At 39.2% G+C, this 18,997-nt stretch overlaps 1 protein-coding gene and 1 long non-coding RNA gene across 4 annotated transcripts in view; one reads left to right on the forward strand and one right to left on the reverse strand.

Moving 5' to 3' along the window:
• WBP4 (WW domain binding protein 4) overlaps window positions 1-18,997 on the forward strand; it is a 63,569-nt gene that overhangs the window by 41,652 nt on the left and 2,920 nt on the right. The window contains exon 10 of one of the 3 annotated variants that reach the window (XR_010409986.1): window positions 2,574-2,742. The exons of the other annotated variants lie outside the window; for them this stretch is intronic. The gene's annotated coding sequence lies outside the window, so the exon portion shown is untranslated. The remainder of the gene's footprint in view (window positions 1-2,573; window positions 2,743-18,997) is intronic. 3 annotated transcript variants of the gene reach the window in all.
• Window positions 5,258-16,523, reverse strand: LOC129045654 (uncharacterized). Its single transcript, XR_008505688.1, has 4 exons — window positions 16,295-16,523; window positions 14,915-15,021; window positions 8,424-8,522; window positions 5,258-5,675 (listed from the first exon to the last, which is right to left on the reverse strand). It is a non-coding gene; the product is annotated as an uncharacterized LOC129045654 (long non-coding RNA).

An 18,997-nucleotide genomic window follows, 5' to 3' on the forward strand; every position in this document is an offset into this window, starting at 1 on the left:
ATAGTTTGAAAAGAATAGGTAGTAACTCTTTTTTAAATGTTTGGTAGAATTCACCTATGAAGCTTTCTGGTCCTGGACTTATGTTTTGGGGGAGTTTTTTTATTACTGATTCAGTTTCATTGCTTGTAATCAGTCTGTTCAAATTTTCTGTTCTTCCTCCTTTTGTTTTGGTAGGTTATATGTTTCTGTGAATTTATCCATTTCTCCTAAGTTGTCTGATTTGTTGGCATATAGGTTTTCATGGTAGTCTGTTACAGTTGTTTTTATTTCAAGGGTGTTGGTTATTTCTCCTCTTTAATTATTGATTTTGTTTATTTAGGTACTCTCTCTCTCTCTTTTCTTTTTCCTGATGAAAAGGTTTCTCAATTTTCTTGACCTTTTTCAAAGAACCAGTTCCTGGTTTCAATCTATTCTCTTGGGTTATTTTTAGTTTCTATGTCATTTATTTTTGTTTTCATCTTTATTATTCCCTTTCTTTGCTGGTTTGGGGTTTTGTTTTTATTCTAGCTTCTTTGGGTATATGGTTAGGTTGTTTGAGATATTTCTTGCTTCTTCAGATAGGCCTGTATTGCTATAAACTTCCCTCTTAGAACAGCTTTTGCTGCATCCCAAAGATTTTGGACCATTGTGTTTTCATTTTCATTTGTTTCCATGTAATTTTTTATGTCTTCTGGGATGTCTTGGTTGACCCATTCATTGTTTAGTAGCATGATATCTAACCTCCATGTATTTGTCCTCTTCGCAGATTCTTTTCGTGTGATTGATTTCTGGTTTCATGATATTGTGTTCAGAAAAGATGCATAGTGTGACTTCAGTCTTTTTCTATTTGTTGAGACTTGTTTTATGTTATCTCTTCTGGAGAATATTCTGTGTACACTTGAAAAGAATGTATATTCTGCTCTTTTTAGGATGGAATGTTCTGCAAAAATATGTGTTAATCCATCTGGTCCAGTGCGTCATTCAAAGCCACTGTTTGCTTTAAAAACAAAACAAAACACAAAGCCACTGTTTCCTTGTTGATTTTCTGTTTGGATGATCTATCCATCAATGTAAGTGGGGTATTAAGGTGCCCTACTTATGGAGTGCCTGGGTGTCTCGGGCTCTGTGCTCAGCGAGGAGTCTGCTCCCTCTCACTCTGCTCGCTCTCACTCTCGCTCAAGTAAATAAATATATAAATAAAGTGTCCTACTTAATGTATTACCTTTGTTTTTCGTTGTTGTTTTCCTTTTTGTTTTTTATTAATTGTTTTATGCTTTTGGGTGCATAAATACTTACAGTTGTTTATATATTCCTGTTGGATTGTCTCCTTTATTATTATAAAGCATCCTTCTTTGTCTGTTGTTACAGTCTTTGTATTAAAGTCTATTTTGTCTGATGCAAGTATTGCTACCCCGGCTTTCTTTTGACATCCATTTGCATGATAGATGGTTCTCCACACCCTTACATACATTCTGCAGGTATCTTGGGCTAAAATGAGTCTCTTGTAGGCAGCATATTGATGGATCTTGTTTTTTTTAATCTGCCTTGTCACCGTATGTCTTTTGATTGGAGCATTTAGTCCATTTATATTCAAAGTAATTATTGATAGTTATGTATTTATTGCCATTTTGTTACTTGTGGTTGTTTTCATAGAGTTTGATCCTTCTCTTGCTCTCTGTCATGGTTTGTTGGCTTTCTTTAGTAATGTACTGGAATTCCTTTCTCTTTATTCTTTGCATATCTATTACTGGTTTTTGATGTGTGGTTACTTTTAGGATTGTGTATAACATCTGCACATAGTCTGTATTAAGTTATGGGTCACTTAAATTTGAAACTGTTCTGTATTCCTCTCTCTCCACATTCAAGTATATGGTGTCATATTCATCTTTTTATTTTATGAATCCTTTGACTGATTTTTACAAAAATATTTTTACATTCTCACTTAGAGTCTTTCCTTTAATACTTCTTGTAGGGTTGGTTTAGTGGCCATGAACTTTTTTGGTTTTGACTGAAAAATTGTCTCTCCTTCTATGCTAAATGGTAGCCTTGTTGGATAGAGTATTCTTGGCTACAGATTTTTCCCTTTCAGCACTTTGAATATATCATATCACTCCCTTCTGACCTGGAAAGTTTCTTTTGAAAATCCACTGCTATATGGTTTACTTGGTATGTAACTGTTTTCTTTTCTCTTGCTGCTTTTTTTTTTTCTTATTGCTACTTTTTGCCATTTTAATTACTATGTGTCTTGGTGTGTGGACCTCCTTGGGTTGAATTTTTGGGGAGCTCTCTCCACCTCCTGGATCTGTTTCTTTCCCCAGACTAGGGAATTTTTCAGCTATTATTTCTTCAACTTTTCTGCCGCCTCTTCTTTTTCTTCTGAGATATCTATAACGTGAATGTTATTACACTTGATGGAATCTGAGTTCCCCAAAAGACTCTTCTTAATTTGAATAATTTTCTTCCTTCTCCTTTTCTCAGCTTACCTCTATTACAGTCTTCTGGGTCATTAATTTGTTCCTCTACTTCATCTAGTCTGCAATTTATTCCATCAGGTGTATTTTTTTTTTTTTTTTAAGATTTTATTTATTTTTTAGAGAGCAAGCGAGAGAGAAACAGCATGAGAGGGGAGAGGGTCAGAGGGAGAAGCAGGCTCCCCGCTGAGCCAGGAGCCCGATGTGGGACTCTATTCCAGGACCCTGGGATCATGACCTGAGCCGAAGGCAGACGCTTAACCATCTGAGCCACCCAGGCGCCCTCCATCAGGTGTATTTTTAATTGCATGTATTGTGTTCTTGATCTCTGGTTCTTTTTTTATCTGTGTTAAGGGTCTCATTGATGTTCTCCACTCTTCTCAAGTCCATTGAGTATCTTTATGATCATTACTTTAAATTCTCTATTAGGCATATTACTTCTATCCATTTTGCTTAGCTCTCTTGCTGTGGTTTGGTTCTGTTCTTTCATGTGAGAAATGTTTTTCTGTCTTCTCATTTTGTCTGACTTTCTGTGTGTTCGGAAGGTCAGCTACTTTGTGCTTTTAACACTAAGTCTTTTTATGAAGAGAAGTCCTGTAGTGCCCTGCAGTGCAGTGTCTCCTATTCCCCAGGGCCTGGAGCTTCAGGAAGTGTTTCCTATGTCTGTGTGTGTGTTCTCTGCTGTTGAGGCTTGACCTCTTTTGCATTCAGTCCAGTTGTCTGTAGATATTCTCTTTGCCTATTGTGGGCAGTGTTTGGTCTGCAATAGGGGGTGGGGTGCATTTTAACAAAGTGTGCAGCGGTCTGGTTGCAAAATGAGACCTGCCCTCTGCAGGAACTGAGGTTTCACAAAACGTGCAGGTTGGGAAATGTGGTGTTGGCAGGGTTTGCGCCAGACTTCTCAGGGAGAGGATCTGCAGCTGTGGTACTGAGGCAAGTGTGATTGAGAAGGGGGATCCACTGAAGCATAGGGTTGGAGGTTTTGCAGCGGGGCTTGGTGTAAGCAAGTTAGGTAATGACTGTTGGCTTCACTGGTTCCCACAAGTGGCCATTGTTTATAGTGGGGGGCAGGGGAGGGAAATGGCACCTGCCAGCTCCTTTGTTCCTGGAGGAGTGCTGTGTCTCCAGACCACACTCTGAAATGAGGAAATCACTCTCCCTTCTGTCTGCCGTCAGTGTTTTTCAAACTGCTAGTTCTACACTATATGTTCTTGTGCTGCTTGTTGTGCTGTCTCTTTAAGGGTCTGAACTGGGCTTCTTAACACCCTCTGCACTCTCCCAGAGCTGACCTCTCTGATTTTTTTTTTTTTTTTTTTTAAGATTCCATTTATCCATTTGACACCACACAAGCAGGGGGAGGGGCAGAGGGAGAAGGAGAAGCAGGCTTCCCGCTGAGCTGGGAGCCCGACACAGAGCTCGATCCCAGGACCCTGGGATCACGACCTGAGCTAAAGGCGGATGCTTAACCGACTGAGCCACCCAGGTGCTAGGCTTTAAGTCTCACTGGGTGTAAGAACTCAAAAATTCAACCCCTCTCACTTTCAAAGGCAAATGTTACGGGGATTCATCCTCCCCATTCAGGGACTCCCCAGTGCGAAAGTCTAGTTTTTGCCCTTCTCCCCACCACCAGTTTTCCCACCACAGACAGCCACAATCCATTTCACTCCCAGACCACATCTCTGCCCTTCGTACTTTCTTCAGTGTGGCCTCCTCTCTACCTTTAGTTCTGGAGTTTGTTCTGCCAGTCTTCAGATCATTTTCTGGGTTATTTACCCTGAAATGAGTGTTATCTAGTTGTATCCGAGGGACAAGGTGAGCTTAGGGTCCTCCTACTTTACCATCTTCCCAGCCAACCCTCCACATTTCTCCCTTTTAATAAAGTTTCTTTCAAAGTACTGCTGATCAACTCAGGTTTTCCATATTTGGTGGTTTTATCCCTCAGTGTCTGGAAGAACCTTTCCTGGTTGTCATGTGCAGTATCAGAAAGAATGTGTATAACAGTAGGAAACCACTTAAAGCCACTTTTGAGTAGCAAGGAAGGTTAAGAGGGAGAAACTCTCAGGTGCTCCCACTAATCTTCTTGAGGTCATGTTGGAGATCATCTCAAAGTGTTGAGCCAGCATCATGTTATTGGGTCCATTGTTTTAAGTTCAGGCAAAAAAATACAAAACTTAAAATAACTTCTGCAAAACAGAAGTAACAATTCCAAATTGTATGATGGTTCTAAACCAGATTCCACGGCAGGACTCTTGGTCTGAAAGTAGCCAGTTGAAATACTTATTGGCACTTATTCCAACTTAGGGGAGAAAGGTTCTCCTTATGAAGGCAAACCTGGAGTCGTGTATGCCTCCTTTCTGAAAGTCCCCACTTAAAGCAATAATGAAGACAGAATAGTAGATACTGCAGAAGCACAGTGAAGGAATTAACCAAGTGCATTTTGGAAGATACAGTGCAGGTATAATCATGAAGCAATAGCCAGTGAACTTTTTGCAAAACGGTAAAACTTGAAAGGTTGTTTTTTAAAATAGTATTATCTCAGAAGTGTTTAGAACCAAATGTGCTATTAATAATACAGTCAGGGAGCACCTGGGAGGCTCAGTTGGTTAAGCGTCCCAATTCTTGGTTTTGGCTCAGGTCATGATCTCGCAGTAGTGAGATCGAGCCCCATGTCAGGCTTAGAGCAGAGTGTGCTTCAGATTTTCTCTCCCTCTCCCCCCCCCCCCCCATCTCTTGCCTTACTCACGCATACGCGCAGGTGCTTGAGAGCTCTAAGATAAACAAAATCTTAAAAAAAAAAAAACGGTAATACAGCCAGTAAGTTTGCAACGTTAGAGACCATTAATTTGGGTAAGAATCCAAAGTCAGTTAATAGTTCAGATGAAATAAAATTTTTGTGAATTCTGAATCTTCTAACCCTTCAGAAAAAGCAAGTGAAAAATTAATTTGTCCTGGGATCATAAGGATGTTTCCTAAAGACCATAATCAAAAGAAGAGGTTTTTTACAAGGGCTTGGGAAATGCAGAAGAGTACTTTGACTTTCCATGAGAGAGGAGAGGAGTGAGAAAAAGGTATACAGCCTGGTCCAGACATCTTGGGAAGGCGTGTCATCAGATGTTATCTGCTTCAGTTCCAGGAAATCTATACTTTCAGGTCACCACATGATACGCAGGTCCAGTCAGGGTTTGGTGCTTTCTTTAGGTGTGTCACATGAATCAGGAGGCTTCTCTGCAGTTTGGAGACACAAGGTTTGGTTTGTAGTTCCTGATAAGAGCCTTTCTAGTGAGGTAGGAAGGATTTTGGAGGTGCCTTCCCCAACAAAAAATCATCGGGTTGCACAGTGTAATACTTACGGTCATTGTCTCCCCCTAGAGTGCACTGTGAAAAACATGTACCACAGCATGGTTATTTTTGATAGAAACAGGTCTTTACACTGTTGAAGTTTATCTTCTCTTATTACTGTGTGTCAGAGGGGGCAGGGGCCAAGTGTATTGGACATCCTGTGACTGTCTTAGAGAGTGAGAGTCTGTGAGTTCCAAACCGGTGGATCTGAGATTTAGGACCAGTGGCAATGCTTTTGGTCAAGGTTTTTGAAGGGTCTCTACAAATTGTACCAGTTGTGTCTTAATAGTGCCATTACTGCATGCAGCTAACTCTGCGGTTAAGGGTGACATGCACAAGGAAAAAGTTGTAAAACTGGACAAACAGCATTGACTTGTCAAAGCACCTGACCAGTAAAAAGGGTTCTCCAATCACTATGAAATTCAAGAGGGTTCCCAGGTAGGGATAATCTTTTTTAACAGAATTTTAGCCACAGAAGCATTATTGCCTTGTCTACGGAGGAAGGCTTTGGTCCAGAGAGAAAACATACAAACCATAACTAAAATATTTATCCATGAGAGGGAGAAGTTATATGAAATCTATTTTTCCAAGCAGGTTTCTGTGGAATGTACTTTGGACAAGTAGGACCAGTGAGGTAGGCACTTTTTGCAGCTTTATTAACTTCCCTCACCAATATCAGTTGATGAATGCTATTATCAGTAGACCACAGGTTTAATGCATGTACAGAGGTAAGTATTGGGAATCTTAGAATTACTGGTAAGGCCAGACTGTTATTTGGTCCAAACCAGAGTTCTCTTTATTGAGCCAACAATTACTACTTTTCAAATACTGTTTCTGTTTGCCTGGGGCCAACTGTTAGATATCACTTGTCAGTTTTTCCAAATTATATTTGGGAGAACATCCTGTGGACTTTGACAGAGGTCTGGCTACTGGTCTCCTGAGTGCAGCATTTTTGGCAGAAAACAGATTGTTCCCTTTGGCCTCCAGGGAGTTAAGTCTGGAATGCCTAGGAACCTTAATAATAGCTAGAGCGACTGGCAAAACTATGACATCTAATACATTTTGGACATATAAGTCATTTTTATTCTCGTTGGAAGTAAGGACACCTTGTTGTTTCCATAATATTCCAAAGTCATGAGCTTTCCCCAAGGTATACCGTCAGTATAAACGTTTGTTAGCTCCACCCTTCACTAAGGTACAAGCTCAAGTAAGGATGTGTAATTCTGCTCAGTGACTTCAAAAGGAATATGCAGTAACATGCTAAGCACATTATTTACCATTTTTATCCTTTAAGAACCATCAGTAAACCATGAAAAATCTGCATTGGTCAAAGGACTTTCCTGTAAATTGTCATAGGGAGTCAGAAGGTGAGCTGTCAACATTAAGCAGTCATGAGGGGTTTCATCCGTGAAGGAGGGGACAGTAGCTATAGGGCTAAGGTTATTGCAATGAGAAAGAGTTACATGAGGAGCAGTTGGCATGAGGATTTCATAGGAGGTGAGCAAGAGTGTGAGGAGAATTCAGGACGGCTTCTGCATGGGGCACAAGAATTCTTAAAGGGAATCCTATTTCTTCAGTGGCCTAAACTAAAAAGGCAGTGGCAGAACTGGCTTCGAGGCAAGGGGGGATAACCCCTGCCACAGCATCTAGTTGTTGGTTCTGATAGCCTATGGGTCCATGGTGCTCCTCATATTTTGGGGTCAGTACTCCAAGGGCATTCCCTTCCTTCTTAGATACAAAGGAAAAAAGGGAAGTTGATAGTGAGGATGTTCAAGAGCAGCGGGCTTTATTATTTATGAGGCTTTAAGTTCTCAAAGGCTGTGTTATCCCTATCTTTCCAAATAATAGGGTTATGTTTGTCATTTTTTAATAAGGCATGTAAAAGTTGAGCCATAATAGAGAAGTTTGGAATTCAGTTTTGAGAGTGGCCAGCCAGTCCAAGAAAGCTTTGTACCTGGTACTTACTTTTAGGTTTGGGGAAATTCAGGATGCCTTGAAGTCTGCCTGGATCCAAATGTAGTCCTTGTTCTGCGATCAGGTGCCCTAAGTGTCTAACTTGAGTTTGAGCAAACTACAATTTTTCTTTGGAGATTGTATGTCTTTTTAAGGCCAAAAGTTTTAACAGGTACATGGCTATCTTCTTGTGAAGAGGTCTGAAAAGGGGAGCAGTGAAGCGTATCATCTACATTTTCTAAATTAGAATCTACAGAAAATTTGATATCCAAATCAATTTTTAAGGTTTGTGAAAAGGAAGGACTATCTGAAACCTTGGGGAATTACTGTCCAGGTGTACTTCCGTGTACTTCTTTTCCTTCCAGATGAAAGCAAAAAGATAGTGGCTCTCCCTATCAACTAGAATACTAAAAATGCACTGCATAGATAAATTACAATGAAAAATTTCCTTTCATTAGAAATGGATATCAGTAGCATATGGGGGTCAGGAACAACAGGGTGCCAAGAGCGGATAGCAATGTTATTTAGTGCTCAGAGATCCTGGAAAAACCTCCATCCTCAGCCACTGGGTTTCCTCCCAGGTCAAATACATACCACAGGGACTGGGGAAGGGGATAGTGAGGCTCTGGGCCTTGTAATCTTGTATTATGCGTTTGACACCTAAAGGGCTTCTTTACTTACAGGGTATTGATGAATTGTGGGATGAGGTTTTGAAGACTTCATTTGAATTTTGATGGAAGGTACACTGTGGATTCTGCCAATATCATTTGAGGATGATAGCTGTAAAAGAGGATGGTAGCTGATTCAATAGAAACAAATAAAAGATGCCAAAGGTCATTTAATTCCCCTGGTTGGCTATTTTGATTACTACTCTCAAATTCTAGAATTATTTCCCTCTTTGGGGAGAAAGAAATTCTGGCATGAGATGCTTTTCTAAGAAATTTAGGGCAATAGGGGTGCAATAACTAAGGGAAAAAGAGCCTAGACAAAAGGAAATAGATTCAGAGACAGGAACTTGTTGAGGTTTATTAGAGATCTCCACTGTCCAAACCATTTTACTGCTCCAGGGTACGGGCAGCTTGGTAGCAGTGGGCTGAATGACAGAGTGTAGCTCTGGTGTCAATTTGGAGAGAGATTTGTTCCCAATCTGGAGAGTGATTTCTCCAAGCTGATTAAGAGGAAGGTGCCCCTGCAGTTCCTCAAAGTCCCATCATTGGGAACTCGGAGGTCATCAGAAAGACTGACTAGAAGGCTGAAAGTATCTGGAGAGCTTAAATTTATAACAGCCTTTCCTCCCCCTTCCCCGCCCCCACCACTGCCCTCACTCTTTGCAATAATAGCAGAAACTAGGTTTTTTTGGTTTTGTGTTTAGGGGCCTTCATTTGCCAGAGTTGAAAATTGATACTTTTAGCAGTCTGTGTTTTAGGTGACTCACCTAGGATGTGAGCAAGCTGGTTTGCCATGGTAACTAAATCTGGAGTGGGCAATTTACCATTTCATCCTGGTCTTTTTAACTAAAGGAGAAATTCCCAGTTTGAAACATTAATAAACATAGAGTTAAATGCTACCTGGGTGGATTCAGCATCTAAAGATCAGAATTTTCTTTAAAGACAATTTGGAGTCAATCATAATCGTCATGAACAGGTTCATCAAGCTTTTGTGTGCAAACCTGAATTTTGTTTCAGACAACAGGCTTTAGGAAAAGCTACTGAAATTGCTCGGTGGAGATTTCCAGCAAGTGTTCTGTCATCTTACCAAAGGTTAGAGGTTTGTTTTTCAGGATGTTCTCTAGCTAGTTTCATGCAGTGTTTGGCCTGGTTCTTACCAACAGCACATGGAATAATGGATGTAAATCTGAGAAACCAAGGTGGTAAGTTGGAATAACTATGTTAAATCTTCAGCCAACTTATTGGGGGTCTTCAGTCACTTGAGGAAAACTATAACTATAGCTCACAATTCAGCCTTAGTCCAGGGAACATAAGGAACTTGAGTTTTATTTAGATTCTCAGAAAACTTAACTTTAAAGAAGCAGGTTTTAATAGGTTCAGAAGAGGAGGGAGCAGCAGAGAAATTAGTAGGAAAAGGCAAGTTCAGCAGAGAGAATAGACAAAAATGGTGCCAGAGATGGGGCCTGAGTACAAGATGAGTGCAGATGAAGGGAGGGAGAAAAAGGCCTCAGAAACCATTTTGATGTCTTTTAATTGTTTGCCTCAGTTCATTCAGAAATAGCATTTTGCAAAAAGGCAAACTCAGAATCCTGAAAAAGTCTGGAAGCCTCAAAGTACTATTTAAAATAGGCATCCCAGAGATAAAGAGTTTGCTAGACAAACAAAAGTTAAAGGAATTCATGACCACTAAACTAGCCCTACAAGAAATGTTAAAGGGGACCCTGAGTGTAAAGACAGACCATAAGTAGGAGTAAGAAAAGTAGGAAATACAAAAGCAGTATAAGTAAGTATATCTATAAAATCAGTCAAGGGATACACAAAATAAAAGGATGTAAATTATGAAACCATATACCTCAAATGTGGGAGTGTGGAGAAGGGTAAAGAATGGGTTCAAACTTAAGTGACCATCAACTTCATATAAACTGCTATATGCTGAAGATGCTATTTACAAACCTAATGGTAACCACAATTCAAAAACCAGTAATAGATATGCAAAGAGTAAAGAGAAAGGAACCCAAGTATACCACTTAGGCCAACTAATCAAAGAGAAAAAGAGAAGAAAGGAACAGAGAAGAACTATAAAAGTAACCATAAAACAAGTAACAAAATACCTATCGGTAGTTACTTTGAATGCAAATAGACTAAACGCTCCAATCGAAAGACCTAGAATGTCAGAATGGATAAAAAGCAAGACCCATCTATATGCTGCCTACAAGAGACTCATTTCAGACCCAAAAACACCTTCTAAATGAACATAAGGGGATAGAGAAACATCTGTCATGCAAATGGATGTCAAAAGAAAGCCCAGGTGGCAATACTTACATTAGACAAACTACACTGTTTTTTAAGACAAAATAGGCTTTAAAACAAAGACTGTAACGAGACAAAGGACAAGGGGATAATCCAATAAGAAGATATAACAGTTGTAAATATTTATGCACCCAACATAAGAGCATCCAAATATATAAAACAGTTAATAATATATAGAAACTGATTAATAGTAATGCAATAATAGTAGAGGACCTTAACATCCCACTCACATTGATGGATCATCCAAACAAAATATCAACAAGGACCGTGGCTTTGAATGACACATTGGACCAAATGGATCTCACATAACATTCAGAACATTCCATCCTAAAACAGCAAAATATACACTCTTTTCGAGTACACAAAGATCTTCAAAACATACTGGGCCACAAAACAAGTCTCAACAAATTGAAAAAAATCAGTCATACCATTCATCTTTTTTGAACACAACACTGTGCATCCACAAGAAAAATCTGGAAAGACAGGGCTCCTGGGTGGCTCAGTTGGTTAAGCATCTGCCTTCAGCTCAGGTCACGATCTCGAGGTCCTGGGATTGAGCCCCATGTCAAGCTCCCTGCTCAGCAGGGAGTCTGCTTCTCTCCCTCTGTCCCTCTCCCCCACTCGTGCGCACTCTGTCTCAAATAAAATCTTTTTAAAATTTTTTTAAAATTTAAAAAATCTGCAAAGAGGACATACCTGGAGGCTAAATAACATGCTACTAAACAATGGGTCAACCAAGAAATCAAAGAGGACATAAAAACTTAAATGGAAATAAGTGAAATCAGATTTTAGTCTGAAATTTTTTAGATGCCACAAAAGCTGTTCTAAGAGGGAAGTTTATGGCCTACCTTAAGAAGCAAGAAAAATCTCAAACAACCTAACCTTATACTTAAAGGAGCTAGAAAAAGAAGAACAAACAAAACCCAAACGACAAAGGAAGAAATTATAAGTATTAGAGCAGAAATAAATGAAATAGTAACTAAAAATACAGTAGAGCAGACTAATGACACCCAGAGCTAGTTCTTTGAAAAGATAACAAAATTAATAAATGCTGACCCAGACTTGTCAAAAAAAAAAAAAAATCAGCAAAGAGGAGAAATAACCGACACCACAGAAATATAAAGTATTATAAGAGAATATTATGAAAAATTATATGCCAGCAAATTGGACATCCTAAAAGAAACACACATATTTCTAGAAACATTTAACCTCCCAAAACTATCAGGAAGAAATCGAAAATTTTAAACAGACTGATTACAAGGAATGAAATTGAATCAATAATCAAAATACTCCCCACAAACAAAAGTCCAGGACCAGATGGCTTCATGGGTGAATTCTATCAAATATTTAAAGAATTAATACGTAGGGTGAGCATCCACCTTCAGCTCCGGTCATGATCTCAGGGTCCTGGGATTGAGTCCTGCATCGGGCTCCCTGCTCAGCAGGGAGTCTGCTGCTTCCTCTCTGTCAAATACATCTTAAAAAAGAAAAAGAATTAATACCTATTCTTAAACTATACAAAAAATCAGAAGATGAAGGAAAGGTTCTGTATTCATTCTATGAGGCCAGGATTTCCCTGATTCCAAAACCAGATAAAGACACTACAGAAAAAAAGAACTACAGGCCAATATCTCTGGTGAACAGAAATGTAAAAATCCTCAACAAAATATTAGCAAACTGAATCCAACAATACATTAAAAAAAAACTATTCACAACAAGTGGGATTTATTCCAGGGATGCAAGGGTGGTTCAGTATTCCCAAATCAGTCAACGTGGCACATCACAGCAACAAGGGAAAGGATGAAAAACATCTGATCATTTCAATAGATGTAAGAAAAGCATTTGACAAAGTACAACATTCATTCATGATAAAAACCCTCAACAAAGTAGGTTTAGAGGAAACATACTTCAACATGATAAAAGCCATATATGAAAAACCCACAGCAAACATTGTACTTAGGTGAAAAACTGAAGATCAGGAACATAACAAGGTTGTCCACTTTTAATCAACATAGTATTTGAAGTCCTAGCCACAGCAATCAGACAACAAAAACAAAAAGATCCAAATTGGTAAGGAAGAACTAAATCATTTAAAGATGGCTTGATACTATATATAGAAAATCCTAAAGACACCGCCAAAATAGTACTAGAACTGATCAATGGATTCAGTAAGGTCGCAGGATACAAAATCAGTATACAGAAATCCAGGGCCCCTGACTGGCTCAGTTGGTGGAGCATGTGACTCTTGATCTCAGGGTCATGAATTCAAGCTCCATGTTAGGTGTGGAGCCTACTTCAAAAAAAATATTTTTTTCCAGAAGTCCATTGCATTTCTATACCCTAATAGTGAAGTAGCAGAAAGAGAAATTAAGGGGGGGGAAAACAGTTGCATCAGAAATAGTAAAAACCTAGCAATAAACTTAACCCAGGAGGTGAAAGACCTAAATTCTGTAAACTGTGAAACACTGATGAAAGAAACTGAAGACGACACAAATGGAAAGATAATGCATTCTCATGGATTTGAAGAACAAATACTGTTAAAATGTCCATACAATGAAAGAAATCTACAGGTACGATACAATCCCTATCGAAATACCAACACCATTTTTCACAAAACTAGAATAATACTGAAATATGTATGGAACCACTAAAGACCTCAAATAGCCAAAGCAGTGTTGAAAAAGAACAAAACTAGAGGTATCACACACAAGCACAGGTCTCAAGATATACTGCAAAGCTGTAATAATCAAAACAGCATGGTACTGGCACAAATATAGACACACAGATCAATAGAAGAGAACCCAGAAATAAATCAATGATTATATGGTTAATTAATCTTCAAGAAAGGAGACAAAAAAGTGCAATGGGAAAAAGTCTCAAACAAATGGTGGTGGGAAAACTGGACAGCTACATATAAAAGAATGATACTGGACCGCTTTTTTATACCATACACAAAAATTAAACTCAAAATTAAAGACCTAAATGTGAAACCTGAAACCATAAAAATCCTTGAAGAGAGCACAAGCAGTAATTTCCCTGACATCAGGTCTAGTAATATTTTTATCTAGTAATATCTAGTAATGTCTCCTGAGGCAAATGAAACCAAATAAAAAATAACTAATGGAACTACGCCAAAATAAAAAGTTTGTGCACAGCAAAGGAAACAACGAAGAAAATTAAAAGCATACTGAATGGGAGATGATGTTTGCAAATGATGTATCTGATGAAGGGTTAGTATCCAAATATACAAAGAACTTACACAACTCAACACAAATATTCCAGTTAGAAAATGGACAGAAGACATGACAAACAGACATTTCTCCAAAGAAGACGTACAGATGGCCAACAGACAGACACGTGAAAAGATGCTCAACATCACTTATCATCAGGGAATTGCAAATCAAAACCCACAATGAGGTATCTCACACCTGTCAGAATGGCTAAAAACTAAAACACAAACAGCAAGTGTTGGTGAGGATGTGGAGAAAAAGGAACAACCCCCCCCCCCCCCCTTGTGCTGTTGGTGGGAATGCAAACTGGTTCAGCCACTATGGAATACAGTATGGAGATTTCATCAAAAAATTTAAAATAGAACTACCATATCCACTACTGGATATATACCAAAAAATACAAAAACACTAGTTCAAAAAGATATATGCACCCCTATGTTTATTGCAGCATTATTTATAATAGCCAAACCATGGAAGCAGTCCCAAGTGTCCCATCAAGAGATGAATGGATAAAGGTTGTATATACATACAATGGAATATTAGCCATAAAAAATAAAATCTTGCTATTTACAGCAGTGTGGGTGTATCTACAGGGTTTAATGCTAAGTGAAATAAGAGAAGGGACAACATACCATATGATTTCACTCGTGTGGAATTTAAGAAATAAACAAGGAACAAAAGAGACAAACCAAAAAAACAGCCTCTGAACTATAGAGAGCAAACTAATGGTTACCAGAAAGGAGATGGGAAAAAGGAGGAATGTGTGAAATAGGTAAAGGGGACTAAGTACACATATCATGATGAGCACTGTGTAATGTATAGAACTGTTGAATCACTATATTGTGCACCTGAAACTAATATAACACTATATGTTAACTATATTGGAATTAAAATTAAAAATTTTTTTCTGGGCACCTGGGTAGCTCAGTTGTTAAGCATCTGCCTTCGGCTCAGGTCATGATACCTGGGATCGAGCCCACATCTGGCTTCCTGCTCAGCAGCAAGTTTGCTTCTCCCTCTTCCACTCTTCCACTCCCCCTGCTTGTGTTCTCTCTCTCGCTGTATCTCTCTCTGTCAAATAAATAAAATTTTTAAAAAAATTTTTTTTCTGGGCGCCTAGGTGGCTCAGTTGGTTAAGCGACTGCCTTCAGCTCAGGTCATGATCCTGGAGTCCCAGGATCGAGTCCCGCATCGGGCTCCTTGCTCAGCAGGGAGTCTGCTTCTCCCTCTGACCCTCCCCCCTCTCATGCGCTCTCTATCTCATTCTCTCTCAAATAAATAAAATCTTTAAAAAAAAATAAAAAATAATTTTTTCTAATAAAAAATAGGCATCCTGGTCCACTGTGCTTTGTTTTTCTACCAGTCATAGCCTTTTTTTTTTTTTTTTTAAGATTTTATTCATTTTTTGACGGAGACACAGCGAGAGAGGGAACACAAGCAAGGGTAGTGGGAGAGGAAGAAGCAGGCCTCCTGCCCAGCAGGGAGCCTGATGTGGGGCTCGATCCCAGGACCCTGGGATCATGACCTGAGCTGAAGGCAGATGCTTAACGACTGAGCCACCCAGGCGCCCCCGGTTATAGCCTTCTAATTTAAATTTGAGTAAGACGAGTTTGGGAATTTAAAAGTTCCCCATAATGCCATTGAAGTTCAGAATTACTTTTGGCTAAGTTGATCCATTTAGTTATAAATGTGGATGCATAGGGACCATAGATTTTAAACATAAAACAAGCCAGAATCCCAGAAAGATGGAGAGGAAATGGCGGGGGATGGGGGGGCACCTTCAAGCATTTTGATGACTGGGTTCCCATTTCATAGAGACTTTTCCCTAGAGCAGAGAAAATTTCTAAACAGCACAATTTCAACAGGAACAGTCTGGTTCCAAAAAGGAGTCAGACTGAAGGTTACAACAGTTTCAGTAGGCAGAGTCTGGGTCCAGAGAGGAGTTGGGCCTAAGACCAGTACAATTTTATCAGGAACAGTCCAAGTCCTAAAAAGAGTCAGACCTGGGGCACCTGGGTGGCTCAGTCGTTAAGCGTCTGCCTTCGGCTCAGGTCATAATCCTGGGGTCCTGGGATTGAGCCCCGCATCAGGCTCCCTGCTTGGCGGGAGGCCTGCTCCTCCCTCTCCCATTCCCCCTGCTTGTGTTCCCTCTCTCACTGTGTCTGTCAAATAAATAAATAAAATCTTCAAAAAAAAAAAAAAAAAAGAGACCAAAGGCCAAACAAGTAACCTCAAGAGATTTAAACACAAACAAGAAAAACTCAAGGCCCTAAAACAGATCCCAAATGAAGCCTGGGGAGCTTGAACACAAAGCATGGCACTCAAAATCCAGGGAAAAACTTACCTTCAAATCCCAGCGTTGGTGAGTAAGCAGCAAATCCACTTGGCTCTGTAGGTAACCATCATCTCACCAGCCTCAGAGTTGCTGACGGTCTTCACTGGATCCCATTTCTGATCACCAAGTTGTGTTAATCTTAAAAATAAAACTGTCCGTTATTTTATCAGCAAAAAAATGGATTTATTCAGGAATAAATTGCAGTCTAGGACAAATAGGACAAAACCATTGGCAAGTCCACAGAAGGAAGGAGAGGAATGCCCTTTTATAGAGGAAAGTGGGATATTGGGAAGGCTATTATAAACAAAAAAGTCCATTGGAGTAAACTGGGAACTGGAAGTATAGTGGCTTTTCATTGGCTGAGATGTGTGTCTCATTGGCTGGATTGTTCTGTGGGTGGAGGAAAGCCTCCTGCTGGGATAGCAAAGTAGTATCCATGTGCAAGGTCCTTCTCTTCCTCTTGGGTCTGGAATTGAGGAGTGATAGGGTGTGAGAGCTTGCCCTGCCGGCCTCTTGACTCCATTCTAAAAGGTTTCCTTTTATTTTCACATTTTTAAATCTACATGGCGGGGGGGATGTTTGTTCTACCTTTATTACATTGTGTTCAGATACTATAACCTTTACAGTTCTTGCAATCGAATTTGGAAATGATTATGGTGTTGTGGAAGTGCTTGTGTAATTATTTTTTGCAACTGTTCCGAAGTTATTTGAAAAGACATTTCTCTGTAAGATGTTTACTTGCAGGCTCTTGCCTTTTCTTTTGAATACAAACTTCTTTTTTTTATCTTTCCTATAATCCCACTTAAGAAACAATACTACAGGGGCACCTGGGTGGCTCAGTTGGTTAGCGTCTGCCTTTGGCTCAGGTCATGGTCCCAGGGTCCTGGGATGAGCCCCACAACAACTCCCTGCTCTGCAGGGAGCCTGCTTTTCCCTCTCCCTCTGCCTGCCACTCCCCCTGCTTGTGTTCTCTGTCAAATAAATAAATAAAATCTTTTTTAAAAAAAGAAGCAATACTACAGCTTGATCACTCTATCAAAATACAATATAACGCATCAAGATTCAAGTGAAATACATGAATCTCACATCAAATTTCTTGACTATAGATTCATTTTTCCAGTGACCAACCCTACTACTATTCATTCCTCAGATGTTTCTCTCCTTGGTTAGTAAAATTTTACTTTCACTTGGAAGCAGAGTGGTCTAGGGGAAAGAATATAAATTTTAGGTCAGACAGACCTGGATTTTAATCCAAGCTCCACCACTTCCATAAGTTTGGTTGACCAAGTTATTTAACGTCTTTAAACCTCAGTTTCCTCTCCTGTAATAAAAGAATAAAAAGCCAAGAATTAATACTCCCATCAGCTGCAGGGGCTACTAGCCTTCTTAGGAAAAGCACCATTGTTAGCAGTCTAAGAGAAAATAGGGAAGTAGGAAAAGCAAACAAAAACTGCATTTAACATGCAGTTTTAATACAGTAAATAAAAGTTTTGGGAGGCATATGTTTTCAAAACAAATAAGACTTAAGACCTGTTCCAGGGAGAATCCCTATTTCCTGCATCCCCTCATCAGATTTTGAGGAAATTTTTATTGAATTATTATCTACTAAGATAGGTTCTTCCTCAAGTGTTTTATTATGCAGAAGTTTTATTTTAGTTTTGAACTACCCATAACTAGTTTGAAATGTTATTTTTGTACTTACATTCTCTGTTTTTGTTTTGTTTTGTTTGCAGTCCTAGCAAATTTCCAAACTATTTTTACATTTAAAAAGGAGTGTGCTGGCTGGCTCAGTTGGTAATGCATGTGACTCTTGATCTTGAGATTGTGAGTTCGATCCCCACCTTAGGTTTAGAGATAACCTTTTACTTAAGACTTTATTTGTTATTTGAGAGAGAGAGCACGAGCAGGGTGAGGGGCAGAGGGAGAAGCAGGCTCCCCGCTGAGCAGGGAGCCTGACGCGGGGCTCGATCTAGGGACTCAGGAATCATGACTTGAGCTGAAGGCAGACACTTAACCAACTGAGCCACCAGTTGGTTAAGATAACTTTTTTTTTAAAAATTTTATTTTTAAGTAATTACTAAGCCTATAAACCTACTTTTTTAAGCCTGTGTTTTTATTCATGTATATGTAGGATGGGACATAAAAAGATCTTGCAGTACTATTGCTGTAGATCTTTCTATATAGTCTTTCTGAGAGGGAAGCAAATTTGTTATCATGTGCTTTTAAAATAATTGAACCAAATAGGCATTTAACTGTTAAGTCCTAGCCAACACAAACAAATGGAAAGATATTCCATGCTCATGGATTAGGAGAAATAATATTGTTAAAATGTCCATACTACCCAAAGCAACCTACTACAGATACAGTGTAATCCCTATCAAAATACCAACAGCATTTTACACAGAACTCGAACAAATAATACTAAAATTTGTATGGACTGAATAGCCAAAGCAGTCTTGAAGAAGAAGAACAAAGCCGGAGATAGCACAACCCCAGATTTCAAGACCTACTACAAAGCTGTAGTAATCAAAACAGTATGGTACTGGCACAAAAATAGACATATAGATCAATGGAATAGAATAGAGAACCCAGAAATAAACCCATGTTTATATGGTCAGTCTACAATAAATACTGACTAATCTTTTGGTTTCAAGTGATAGAAACTTAAGTTACCTTAAATAAAAAAGAGGTTATTAATTCAGAGGTTCTCAG

This window comes from Mirounga angustirostris, unplaced genomic scaffold, assembly GCF_029215605.1.
Source record: "Mirounga angustirostris isolate CCGP_5_RB_7025 unplaced genomic scaffold, mMirAng1.0.hap1 SCAF_3, whole genome shotgun sequence".
Taxonomy (NCBI): Eukaryota; Metazoa; Chordata; class Mammalia; order Carnivora; family Phocidae; genus Mirounga; species Mirounga angustirostris.